This window comes from Rattus norvegicus, chromosome 3 (genome assembly GCF_036323735.1).
Source record: "Rattus norvegicus strain BN/NHsdMcwi chromosome 3, GRCr8, whole genome shotgun sequence".
Classification (NCBI taxonomy): Eukaryota; Metazoa; Chordata; class Mammalia; order Rodentia; family Muridae; genus Rattus; species Rattus norvegicus.
The window spans coordinates 160,865,391-160,875,530 of record NC_086021.1 but is presented as its reverse complement, the minus strand read 5'-3'; the positions used below and the strand labels follow the sequence as shown (position 1 = coordinate 160,875,530).

Sequence of the window (10,140 nt, the reverse complement as noted above, 5' to 3'; positions counted from 1 at the left end):
AGAGAAGACAAATATCACCGATCTAGAGCACCACTGATGGCCACTACCCAGCCCCCAACTCCCTTTATCTTCCAGCCACTTCCCCCAGATTCTTGCTCTTCATCCTCTGGGTAGTGAGTGAGAAATGCCACCAGCCTGGCCTCACAGTGCTACCCACTTCCCAGAGGTCATTATCCGGGCATCTCCCACAGCACTGATAGGTATGGTAAGGCCCTGGCAGGAAGCTCTGGGGACAATAACAGCCCTGGAGGATGGTCTGTTAGTGTCCCCAGAAAGCCAGGGACCAAGTTTCATGCATCAAGCACTATGGTACCTTCAAGAATCTTTCACAATACGTCACATGTTTCTTACCTCCAGTAGCCATCACTCAAACACAAACCCAGAGATGCAGAACCCATGGCACTACACTACACTTGGGTCTTTGAGTGGCCTGGGCTCCGAGATACAGCCCTTTGGGTTCCAAGACACACAATCCTAGGAAGGGTGGGACACAAAAGACACAAGTTCCTCAAGCCTAAGGCTTCAGCATGGTAGCCAAGGTCAAGCAGAAGGGACCTAATCCTTAGCGGGGAACAGGATAGAAGGCACCTCACCGTCTCTGGGTAGTGTGCCGGCCACCACAGAGTGGGGTGAGTCAGCTCCACTTAAATGCTAGCATCTGAGAACTCCAGGTGGCTGTCACTGTGTTGATGTCAGAAGGAGCCAGCCTCTCTTTGCATCCAATTGTTCTTCAGCCCCTGTGACACAGAAGGTGCAATGGAAGGTAGAATTCTTTCCAGACGATGTTAGAGAAACTGGCCTGGAAACTGCATCAGCTCTGTCCTAAGTCACCTAGTGTGCCAACAACAGCCCAAGCAGATTGGCCTCAGGCTCAGCTGCTTTTGTGGCCAATGCATGGGCTCTGGGGAAGATCCTCTTGACCTGCCTCCCTCCTGAGCTCCTGAGCATTACCTTGGTCCTGCCAAGCCAGAGATCCCGAGGACCACAGCAGTCGGCCCTGGGTAGCCTGGGCCACTGCCATGCCTGTCCTTTCTCAGGCCAGGAGCTCAGCCCCAGCCTGCCTCTGGCTCTCCTCCAGGAGGGGAGGACCAGGCCTGCCAGGTCGGGGTGGGTGGCGGTGGGAGTACAGATCTATTTTGGAACCTGGGACCCTGCAGAGGCCCGGAGGAGCCTGTGACCCAGAGAACTAACAGCCCCTTCTGGATTCTGTTTATTTTCATTTAACAAGCTCAGCATGTCCCTGGTGGGAAGAGCTCCCCAGCTGGGGCAGAGTCCACAGTCGGCCTCACAGTCATCCCTCTCAGCCATTTCTACATGCACACAGGTTTTTAGTGATATTTTCCAAAACACATGTATGCATGTGCATGCACGCGAGGGGGAACACACACACACACACACACACACACACACACACACACACAAACACGCAGGACTAGTTTGTAAACCATTTTAAAATTTTATTTTACTTATTTCAGATATATCTTTTGGGAAAACATTGGAACAAACCGCCCTGAAACGCACACACCCCTCACTTAGATCAAGGGTTTGTATATTTGTCTTCAACTCTGAAAGGACTGGAAGAGTCTGGGCAAAGCAGGCATGCCTAGAGTCCCTTCACAGTGCTCCTTGGCCCCTGTAGATATGCACATGGATATAGACACTTCTGGACTTTCTGAAGGCAGACTGGCAGTCTTCTGCCCACTGTTCCCAGGTTTGTCTGGATTGCATATCCTGGCTTGGCCCCAGGCCTAGGGTCATTTTCTCTCCTGTGGGAGGTGCAGCATCCTGTAATTACACCCCACGTTCCTTCAGCCTTGGAGACAGATGCTGGCTCCATTCAGGAACCTTTGCTTCTCCTAGTGAGTTTGTGTGTATCGTCTCCCCCAGCTCCAAGAGCCTCTCGGCCCAGAGCAAGGGTTCATGTGTCTAAGGGACTGAGGGAAGGGCGTCCCTGCTGGGATGTGGCTGTCTGTACAGACTACTTCCCACCAGTCTGGGTCATCGCTCACCTGCCACTGGTATTGTCCAGTTTTGCCTTTGTGACAATGTGGTGCCTGGGCAAGGACCTGCGCACTTTTCTAGCTCGTTCTTCCTACTTCCTCGGGACACAAAGAGCTACTCTCCCCAGCACAATCTTCTGTAATTGTGTTTATGGTGGCCTCTGCCTCCAAGCCTCCAGTGGGAATTTCTAAGTGCCCCCTGATGTTGGACAGAGGGTTATTTCTGTGGTAGACCTCCCCGCAAGTCCAGAAGCACATTCCTCTTCCATTTCCCCCATGCCCTCAGCTCATCCGTTAAAGAGGTAGGCTCTCTTCGCAATCCTTGAGAATAGCTGTGGCCCTGTGGCTTTCTTTGGCCGGGGGGAGGGGAGGACACCTTCAAACAGAGGCATGTGGAGGTTTGGCTTGGCCGTGTGCCCTGAGGTTTGCTTTTTCACTTCCTGGGAACCCTGTGGCCACCTTGAAAGTGATGCTGTGCTAGCCTGCTAGAGGACAAGACATATGGCCAAGTAAGCCTTCTTGTCACCCCACCTCAGTCTGACACTCAGTCACCCTGAACAATGGAGCCCAAGTGACTCATAGAGGGGGACACTGGTCCTTCAAGATACCCACTGTGGGTGTCTTGAGAGGAAGCAGGAGCCAAGGCGGTTCCGTCCAGCCAGTCCACAGGCCGTGAGCCTCAGTCTCTGTAACTTGGCGAATATAAGTATGCCCCGAACTGTGGCTGGGATGGAATGAGTGATTCATGTGGAGGTCACACAGGGAGGACTCAGTCCCCATGGCTCCTGTCACTGTCACCTCTCAGACATGGTAAGTCACCTTCTTACTTCCTAGCATTCTTCTTGATTGTTCTATTCTAAACTTTCTTGTCTGACTAAGCATTCTAGAAGGTGCAGACAGGTAACTCTGAGTGTGAAGAGCTTTCTCTGGCTGAACAGCCTTCACTCTGACTGCAGAACAACTCTCTCCCTAACCTGTCACCTGGTCTCCTTCAACAGGCAGGGTTTTCTGTGAAGATGTAGCCCTGGAGCAACAGGGCTACAAGTGATAGGCAACCTGGAGCCTGGCCACCACCAGAAGCTTGGAAGAACCAGGAAGGGATGAGAACAGTACCAGAGGGAGACCAAAAACACTTGTCTTTTGGTACAAGGCTCTGGGGGAGGCCATCCTGGTCATTTTAAGCATTGGCCTTGTGGTACTTCAAGTAGCCTGGGAAAGGGGCATACCAAAATCCATTGACTAAAATGGCCACCAGGGGAGGGGACCTCTTTGGGTCATCACAGGGTGAGTCTGTGAGGCTTTCCAGGCACTTGGCACATGCTAGTTTGTCACATTTGTCCATTTGTTTATGTTCCTCTTTGGTTTGTGGACTGTGCAGCCACCACATGCCCCAGCCTTCTCTCCAGGCAATGCCCACACTGCACAGACCAGAGGGGCAGGCACTGAGAGACTCCAGTGCGGTGGATGGCCAGCTGTCATGGAACCGAAGGGGTTTCCCCATGCTTGTGGGGATTGGTTGCTATCTGCTGAAAGCCTCCTCCTCCAACCAGGATAGGAAAATGTAACAAATTCACGGGCTTCGATATCCCAGAGTGGATCATAGGGTTAAAAAAACCTCATAGATTAATCCCAGCACTCGGGAGGCAGAGGACGATGGATCTCTGTGAGTACAAGACTGGTGTGGTTTACGTAGCGAGTCCCAGGACAGTCAGGGCTACATAGAGACTGTCTTAAACCACCAAAATCAAATCACATGTCACAGTTTGAATACAGAGAGTGCCCACAGGTTCATTCTTTGAGCCCAGCTGGTGGCTCTGTTGGCTGTGGAGACTTTGGGCGATATTATGGCCTGGCTGGCAGAGACAGGTCCTAAGGGTTGGGCTTTGGCAGGGAGGGGGTCTTTCTGTCAGGTGTGGTCTCAGACATTAAAGTCGTGTCACAGGACATGTGATCAAGATGAGAGATTTATGAGTTGAACTTCACCAACATTAGTCATTTTACTTTTTAAAATTTATTTTTCAAAATCTATTTATTTATTTAATCTCCTCTTAGATATCACACCCTACTACAGTTTCCCCTCCCTCCTCTCCTTCCCACCCCTCCTCTGTTTCCCTTCAGAAAAGAGTGTGCCTCCCAGGGACATCAAGCAACTACGGCATAAACTAGGACAAGATGAGACACATACCTTCATCAAGGTTGGAGGAGGTAACCCAGAGGGAGGTAAAGGGTCCCCAAAGCAGGCAAAAGAGTCAGAGACAGCCCCACCCACTCCTCCAGTTCCAGTTGTCTCTCCTAGCACTCTCATCCATCCTCTCTTCCAACCTGATCCCTCCTGTTCCCATCACCAATTGCCTGAGTCCAACCAAAAAACCCATTCTCTTTCCCCTCCCCACGAGATCCATGCGTCTCCCCTGGAACCCTCCTTACTTAGCTCCTCTGGGTCTGCAGACTGTAGCATAATTATCCTTACTTTAAGGCTAATATCCACTTACAACTGAATATATACCATATTTGCCTTTCTGGGTCCGGGTTACCTCACTTGGGATTTTTTTTTCTAGCTCCACCCATTTGCCTGCAAATTTCATGATGTCATTATTTTTAACAGCTGAGTAATACTCCAGTGTGTCGATGAACCACATTTTCTTTGTCCATTCAGTTGAGGGACGTCTAGGTTGTTCTTAGTTTCTGGCCATTATGAATAGAGCTGCTATGAATATAGTTGAGCGGGTGTCCTTGTAGTAGGGTGCAGCATGCCCAGGAGTGGTATTGAGGTATCTCTATTCCCAGTTTTCTGAGAAATCACCATATTGATTTCCAAAATGGCTGTGCAAGTTTGCACTTCCACAGCAACAGAGGGGTGCTCCCCTTGCTCCACACCTTTGCCAACCTGAGCTGACACTTGTGTTTTTGATCTTAGCCACTGTGACAGGTATAAGACGGAGTCTCAGAGTTGTTTTGACTTGCATTTTCTTGATGACTAAGGATGTTGAACCTTTTTTTTTTTTAAGTGTTTCTCAGTCTTCAAGATTCCTCTTATGAGAATTCTCTGTTTAGAATCTGTTTCCCATTTTTAGATTGGATTACTTGGTTTGCCGATGTCTAGTTTCTTGAGGTCTTTACAGGTTTTGGAAATTAGCTCTCTGTAGATGTGGGGTCCGTGAAGCTATTTTCCTCTTCTGTAGGCTGCTTGAACCCTCCCTGTTTACTTAGCTTCTCTGAGTTGCTCTATTGATGGTGTCCCCTGCCCCACAGCAGCGTTTCTGCACCGTGAGGTTCCATTTATTAATTAATTTATTATTAATCTTGGTGCCTGCGCTACCGTTCTGCTGCCCCATACAATAAACATACCCCAGCGCCATTCTGCTTTTTAAATTTTATTAGTGGAAAGCAGTGAAAAAGAAAAGGGCAGACTGAGAGAAGATATTGGCAAGACGTATCTCTGACGGAAAGAGCTACATACACACGAAGAGGCGACCGGATCCAGTAACGGAACAGCCCATTAAACATGGGCAATAGTCTCACCGCAGCTTGATATGCCATGGCTGGTTGACAGCCATTGAGGCTGGCTCTTTTATTAGGGGAAATGGAGGAGTGGCTGGGTGAGGAGGAAGAGGGGAAGGGTGGGGGAGGGACTGGGAGGAGAGGAGGGAGGAGAAACTGTGGTCAGGATGTAAAGTAAATAAAACGAAGAGGGGAAAAATAAACCCCTGAATTTGAAACAAAGAAAGGGGAAAAAACAGAGACAAGAAGGCTTTGAACTGTCGAGACTTCCCACCCCAGCAGTCTGTCCCCGGCTCTGGCTGGCCCAGTCAGGGGTTTGGTCTTAGGTCCCTGAAAGTCCAACAGTGTGTCATGCTTCCGGGCCCTGAAGCCTTCTGCTCCTGTCCACGGGACTGTGGTATGTACTCTGTCCTCACTGGCTTTTCACAGCCCACTTTCTCTCCCATGCTGCTTAGCTCTTTGGGGCAGTACAGCAGTGCCAAGGGGCTGAGAGGCACTGACATTTTCCAGCTCCAGACCCTCAGATGACATCCTGGGTATTGGCACTTCAGGCTGGTGTCTACCATCCTCCCATAGTCAGTGATGGACACTGACAATGGTGACAGGGAGAGATTGAAAGGTTAGGAAAGCAGGTCCTTGGCTGATTAGATCTGGTTTCCATGAGCCTCACTTTTCTTACCTGTAAAATTAGCCTAGTCCTGTACTCATCAACCTTAAGTCATTTCAGGTGGATGTCACTAGATCAGCGCTCAACACCGTCAGTGCTTGGACGAGGACGAGGGTTGGCCAGATCACGCTATGGGCATTGTTATCTTTTCCTTTGGCCACTAGAACATTTACCAAGGACTTCCCATGGGTTAGGGACTCAGAGACAGGCCATTCACTCTGTGGCTGAGGACAGTGCAAGTCACTTAAGCTGGGTAAACCCAGGGATGGCCCGATGGTGCCACACTGAGCCCCAGGGGCAGCACCCATTCAGTCCACAACGCTGGCTCAAATGGTCTCCACTGAAGACTAAGTCTCATTGCCAAATGGGTCCAGATCACAGGCTCTGTCTGCACTCCTCTCCACACCATGCCGGCTGCCCATAGTAGCATGTTTCAGGCTCTGGGCTCACACACCCTGGGTACATCCCTGTCTCCCAGATGAGTGAAACCAGGAAAGTCACCTTTCCTCCCACACTAGACCCCACCTGCTCCAGAGTGTGGCTGGCCCAACAATCCACAGGCAGAGGCAGCAAACTGGGACAGAGCAGGGGCACCATGGGCTTTGGGAAGGCAGATTCAAGCCACAGGAGCCTAGAATTCAGACAGACAAATGCTTATGCAAAGCTCATCTCTGTGGCGTCAGTGGCTTCCTGAAAACCAACAGAAGACAATGTCTGGTGGATTCCTGAGCTGAGGAGATGAGTGTGTGTGGACAGTTCCCAGCATAAAATCAGGGAGGGTCTTCCCACAGAGGGGAGATGTGGGGGCCACACTTCCTGCCCTGGGCCAGCGGGGACAGTTAGTGTTGTGTTCCTGGTCCTCCAGCCCCTATGGCAGATCCTGGAACGTGCAGGCTCTGGCTCATGGCTCCTCCGGGCTTTCCATTTGGGTGGGACCTCCCTGGGAATAAAGTTTAAGCCATGACTCATGAAGCAGACAGCAGGACGCATCAGTGTCCTTCTGGTCTCCAGGTCCAGCCTTGCCTTGCTTGGTCATGGAGTCATACTGGTTTTTTCCCTCTAGCCCTTGGGATACTGAAGACTGAGAATGACCTCTCTCTGCACTCCCTTCCCTTGTCATCCCCTTCCCTACTCTCCTCACCTCTTTGATCCTTTTCTTAGGAGTTCCCGGACCAAATAGGTCTGAGTTCAAACCTCCCTCTATCCCCATCCCATGCAGGTGGACAGTCTTTGTGTCACACACCTGTTTGCACTTGTGACTTAGGGAGCAGGGCAAGCAGAAACACCAAGTATCCGCCCTGGAGGCCCTGGGGCAGCCACACTGCCCCCACTTGCTCTGACCTCTGTTCAGCAATCCTACAGCTGTAGGAACACGGTTGGAAACATCTAAGGAAGCAACAGCCCCATCTAGGTCTCCCAGGGATCTGCCTCCATGAAGAGGGGCCTCTGATTGGGTTCACAGGCCTCCCTCCCAGTGCTGGCTAATTTTATGTCAACTTGACACAAGCTAGAATCATCTGAGAGGAGGGAGCCCCAGTTGAGAAAATGCCTCCATAAGATTGGACAGTAGGCCAGCCTGTAAGGCATTTCCTTATTTAGTGACTAATAGGGAGGGGCACAGCCCATTGTGGGTGGTGCCATCCCAGGACTGCTGGTTCTGGGTTCTATAAGGCAGTAGGGTGAAAAAGGCACATGGAGCAAGTCAGTAAGCAGCATCCCTGCATGGCCTCTGCATCAGTTCCTGCCTCCAGGTTCCTGCCATATTTGAGTTCCTGCCCTGACTTCCTTCAGGGACTAAGATATGAAATTTTAAGCCAAGTAAACAATTCCTTCCCAGCCTGCTTTTGGTCATGGTGTTTTATCACATCGATGGAAACTGTAATGAAGACACTCCCCTTTGGAGGCACCAGAGTTTGAGGGTTGGACTTGTCCTGTCAGGACTGCTAGTTCCTTCTGCAGGGGTTGTCATGCTGGATACAGGCAGGGGAAGTCAGTGGGGTTTGGCACAGAGCATCTTTTGGTTTCCTCACGTTACCCTGTACCTTCTGCCTGGAGCCCTCAAAGGCCTGCAGATCAGTGACAGCCCATCTCAGAGCCTCCTTACTGCATCAGTGGGGCAGCCAGATGCCCGAGAGAGGTGGCTGGGAGAGGCCTGGTGACCACTCTGTGACGCCCAGGCCAGACGTTTCTAGAGCCCTCCCTCAGTCTGCCAGACGGCGCCTGAGCAGGCAGAGGGTCTGGCAACGGGACAGGACACTAACCGTGACGAGGGTAGTAATCACAGAGCTACTGCAGCATCCAAGGGCATCGAGGGGCCAAGGCTGAGGCCATCCAGTCCTGGCTGAGGTAGAAGGAAGACTGTGCTGAGGTCAGCCAGCTTCACAGATGAAAACACAGATCATGGGTGGGTGGAGACTTCCCTGAGCTTCCTACTGTGTGCTCTCCAGGCCAGGTCTTCAGTACGATCTGTGGGCCAACACCTGGCACCTTTACAGCCAAGCTCACAAGAACTTGATGTGAGGAGACCCCGGGGCCTCCTGAGGCCCATGGCTCAGCAGGGGAAAGCAGGACACACAGCACACAGGTGAGAAAATGAACCTGAGAAGTTTGGTGGGGATAAGTGTCATGGAGACCCCAAGACACAAGACAAGGAGGGCTTGGGGACCTCCCCATCGGGGACTACTTTCTGTCCTGGAGCTTAGACACTGTGGTAGAGGGAATCCCTGGAAGAGCTGGGGAGGAGGCTGCTCTGGGCAGAGGGAACAGCCGTGCAAAGGTCCTGAGGTTGCACAGCTTGTCATCATAGAATGGAAGGAAGGGCAGTATGATCAAGTGAAGAAGGCAGGAGCTGATGTGACTGTCATAACTTGACTGTGACGAGAAGGTTAGCCATGGTGGGCAGTAGTAGAAGGCCTCACCTAAAGGCCAGCTGCAGGGGGTGTAGGAGAGAGAATCCTGGAGATGAGGATGTCTCCTTCCTCTCTGTATGACAAGCCGGTCCCTCCTGGCCTTTACTGGAGTTTTCACTTTCTGCCTCTGGGTCCTTTGTAAGTAGAAGTTGAGTCCCCCAAGACAAAGACTCAGGCCTCGATCACAGTTTCACCTTCCCAAAGAGCCTGGTACGAAAGGGGACAGTCTGAGAGTCCTGCCCTGACTCATGGTGTGACCTGGCTCTACTCTGTGTCCTCTCTGGGCCTGCCTCTTCCCTGCTCAGGAGGGGGCTAGTCAGGAGCCACATGTGGCAGCTGCCTGTCTCTGAGCATGTCTTTAGCCCCTGTCTCATCTGTGGAATAAGGCTGGCAGAGTCCCAAGGTCACTATGAGGTCATCGGTCACGGTGGGAAATTCCTATTCTTTGCCTCTCTATGGCTGTTGCTAGGGCTGTCATCAGGATAATTATGTAGACCTTGCCCCGTGTCCCTTCTGGCTTCAGAGAAGGTGGATGGCTCAGTAGTCAGTATGTAGGAGGGTGACTATTGACACTTGGATCTCAACCTAGGGTTGGGGTTGGGGATGGGGACAGATCATTCCTTTTGGACTGAGTCTTTCCATTTGTCCCAAAGTTCTACCTGGGCCTTGCCCTTCCTCTCCCCTCTCAGAGGGAGGCACCATGTCTTCACCTTCCTGAAGGCCGGCCTGCTCTGCTGCAGAACTGTGTCCTGCCTATGGGCTCTGTGGCCCAGCTCCATCAAAATGCAATTAAAATTCAGGAGGCGCCCCCGTCCAGAGCTCTGGGCTTGGTCCTAATCACTCCCAGGCATCTTGGCTAAGTAGCCACGGGCTGCTGGCTGCCCTCATCCTGTACTGGAAGGGACAAGTGTAGACCCGGAGCCAGGCTTCAGGCTCTTGGCCTGTGAGTGGAGGGCAGTTGGTCACGGCTCCTGGGCAGAGCTAAGCAGAGGCTGGGAGCACAGGCTGTGATGGCAGCCAGCACGTGTGGCTTGTGCTGCTGCCGTTCGTCAAGGGACGTATG

The 10,140-nt window shown here is 51.7% G+C and overlaps 1 long non-coding RNA gene across 1 annotated transcript; it reads left to right on the top strand.

Moving 5' to 3' along the window:
- The first annotated feature begins 1,149 nt into the window (after positions 1–1,149).
- On the top strand, positions 1,150–9,629 carry LOC120101753 (uncharacterized). The gene is made up of 3 exons (XR_005502652.1): positions 1,150–3,143; positions 4,119–4,195; positions 5,382–9,629. It is a non-coding gene; the product is annotated as an uncharacterized LOC120101753 (long non-coding RNA).
- Positions 9,630–10,140: the final 511 nt, after the last annotated feature.